The sequence below is a fragment of the Physeter macrocephalus genome, chromosome 9 (genome assembly GCF_002837175.3).
Source record: "Physeter macrocephalus isolate SW-GA chromosome 9, ASM283717v5, whole genome shotgun sequence".
NCBI lineage: Eukaryota > Metazoa > Chordata > Mammalia > Artiodactyla > Physeteridae > Physeter > Physeter macrocephalus.
In genome coordinates this window covers 71,858,719-71,862,131 of record NC_041222.1, presented here as the reverse complement: position 1 = coordinate 71,862,131, position 3,413 = coordinate 71,858,719, and positions in this window count along the sequence as shown.

Sequence of the window (3,413 nt, the reverse complement as noted above, 5' to 3'; positions counted from 1 at the left end):
TGTTTTCCTCTAAGAGTTTTATAGTGTCTGGCCTTATATTTAGGTCTTTAATCCATTTTGAGTTTATTTTTGTGTATGGTGTTAGGTAGTGTTCTAATATCATTCGTTTACATGTAACTGTCCCGTTTTCCCAGCACCATTTATTGAAGAGGCTGTCTTTTCTCCATTGTATGTTCTTGCCTCCTTTCTCATAAATTAGGTGACCATATGTGCATGTGTTTATCTCTGGGCTTTCTATTCTGTTCCATTGATCTATATTTCTGTTTATGTGCCAGTACCATACTGTCTTGATTACTGTAGCTTTCTAGTATAGTCTGAAGTCAGGGAACCTGATTCCTCCAGCTGCGTTTTTTTTCTCAAGACAGCTTTGGCTGTTCAGCGTCTTTTGAGTTTCCATATGAATTGTAAATTTTTTTGCTCTAGTTCTGTGAAAAATTGCCATTGGTAGTTTGATAGAGATTGCATTAAGTCTGTAAATTGCTTTGGGTAGTATAGTCATTTTCACAATATTGATTCTTCCAATCCAAGAACATGGTATATTTCTCCATCTGTTTATGTCAACTTTGATTTCTTTCATCAGTGTTTTATAGTTTTCTGAGTACCAGTCTTTTGCTTCCTAAGGTAGATTTATTCCTAGGTATTTTATTCTTTGTGTTGTGGTGGTAAATGGTATTGTTTCCTTAATTTCTCTTTCTGAGTTTTCATTGTTAGTGTATAGGGATGTCAGAGATTTCTGTGCTTTAATTTTGTATCCTGCAACCTTACCAAATTCATTGATTAATTCTAGTAGTTTTCTCGTGGCATGCTTAGGGTTTTCTATATATAGTATCATGTCATCCGAAAACAGTAACAGTTTTACTCTTCTTTTCCAGTTTGTATTTCTTTTATTTCTTTTTCTTCTCTTATTGTCATGGCAAGGACTTCCAAAACTGTGTTGAATAAGAGTGGCCAGAGTGGACATCTTTGTCTTCTTCCTGATCTTAGTGGAAATGGTTTCAGTTTTTCACCATTGAGAACGATGTTGGCTGTGGTTTTGTTATATAGGCCTTTATTATGTTGAGGTAGTTTCCCTCTATACTGATTTTCTGGAGAGTTTTTATCATAAATGTGTGTTGAATTTTGTCAAAAGCTTTTTCTGCATCTATTGAGGTGATCATATGGTTTTTATTACTTAATTTGTCTATATGGTGTATCACATTGATTGATTTGCATATATTGAAGAATCCTTGCATCCCTGGGATAAATCCCACTTGATCATGGTGTATGATCTTTTAATATGTTGTTGGATTCTCTTTGCTAGCATGTTGTTCAGAGTTTTTGCATCTCTGTTCATCAGTGATATTGGTCTATAATTTTCTTTTCCTGTGATATCTTTGTCTGGTTTGGTATCAGGGTGATGGTGGCTTCTAGAAGGAAATTAGGAGTGTTCCTCTTTTTGCAATTTTTTGGAAGAGATTGAGAAGGATAGGTATTAGCTCTTCTCTAAATGTTTGATACAGTTCACCTGTGAAGCCATCTGGTCCTGGACTTTTGTTTGTTGTAACATTTTAAATTACAGTTTCAATTTTGTTACTTGTGGTAGGTCTGTTCATATTATCTAATTCTTCCTGGTTCAGTCTTGGAGAATTGTACCTTTCCAAGAATTTGTCCATTTCTTCATGGTTGTCCATTTTACTGGCATATATTTGTTTGTAGCAGTCTCTTATAATCCTTTGTATTTCTGTTGTGTCAGTTGTGATTTCTCAATTTTCATTTGTAATTTTATTGTTTTGCATCCTCTTCCTTTATTTCCTGATGAGTCTGGCTAATGGTTTAGCAATTTTGTTTATCTTCTCAAAGAACCAGCTTTTAGTTTTATTGATCTTTGCTATTGTTTTCTTCGTTACTATTTCATTTATTTCTGCCCTGATTTTTATGATTTATTACCTTCTACTGACTTTGGGTTTTCTTTGTTCTTCTTTCTCTAGTTGCTTTAGGTGTAGGGTTAGATTGTTTATTTGATATTTTTCTTGTTTCTTGAGGTGAGGTTGAATTGTTATAATCTTCCCTCTTAGAACTGCTTTTGCTGAGTCCCATAGGTTTGGGTCGTTATGTTTTCATTGTCATTTGTTTCTACATATTTTTTAATTTCTGCTTTGATTTCTTCAGTGACCTCTTGTTTATTTAGTAGCACACTGTTTAACCTCCATGTGTTTGTGTTTTTTATGTTATTTTCCCCTGTAATTGATTTCTAATCTCATAGCGTTGTGGTTGGAAAAGATGCTTGATATGGTTTCAATTTTCTTAAATTTATCGAGGCTTGATTTGTGACCCAAGATGTGATCTATCCTGGAGAATGTTCCGTGTGCACTTGAGAAGAAAGTGTATTCTGATACTTTTGGGTGGAATGGTCTATAAATAACAAGTAAATCTATCTGGTGTTTTGTGTCATTTAAAAATTGTGTTTCCTTATTTATTTTCTGTTTGGATGATCTGTCCATTGGTGTAAGTTCGGTGTTAAAAGTCCCCTACTATTATTGTGTTACTGTCCATTTCCCCTTTCATGGTTGTTAGCATTTGCCTTATGTACTGAGGTGCTCCTATGTTGGGTGCGTAAACATTTATAACTATTATATCTTCTTCGTGGATTGATCCCTTGATTATTATGCAGTGTCCTTCCTTATCTCTTGTAACAGTCTTTATTTTAAAGTCTATTTTATCTGATACGAGTATTGCTACTCCAGCTTTCTTTTGAGTTTCATTTGCATAGAATAACTTTTTCCATCCCTTCACTTTCAGTCTGTATGTGTCCCTGGGTCTGAAATGGGTCTCTGGTAGACAGCATATATATGGATCTTGTTTTTGTATCCATTCAGCCAGTCTGTGTCTTTTAGTTGGGGCGTTTAATCCACTTATATTTAAGGTAGTTATCAACAAGTATGTTCCTATTACCATTTTCTTAATTGTTTGGGGTTTTGTTTTTTTTTTTTGACATCCCTATTGGAATATAATTGCTTTACAATGGTGTGTTAGTTTCTCCTTTATAACAAAGTGAATCAGTTATACATATACACATGTTCCCATTTCTCTTCCCTCCTGCGTCTCCCTGCCTCCCACCCTCCCTATCCCACCCCTCTAAGCGGTCACAAACCACCTAGCTGATCTCCCTGTGCTACGCAGCTGCTTCCTACTAGCTATCCACTTTATGCTTGGTAGTGTATATATGTCCATGCCACTCTCTCACCTTGTCACAGCCTCCCCCTCCCCCTCCCCATATCCTCAAGTCCATGCTCTAGTAGGTCTGTGTCTTTATTCCCGTCTTACCCCTAGGTTCTTCATCTTTTTTTTCCTTAGATTCCATATATATGTGTTAGCATAGGGTATTTGTTTTTCTCTTTCTGACTTACTTCACTCTGTATGACAGACTCTAGGTG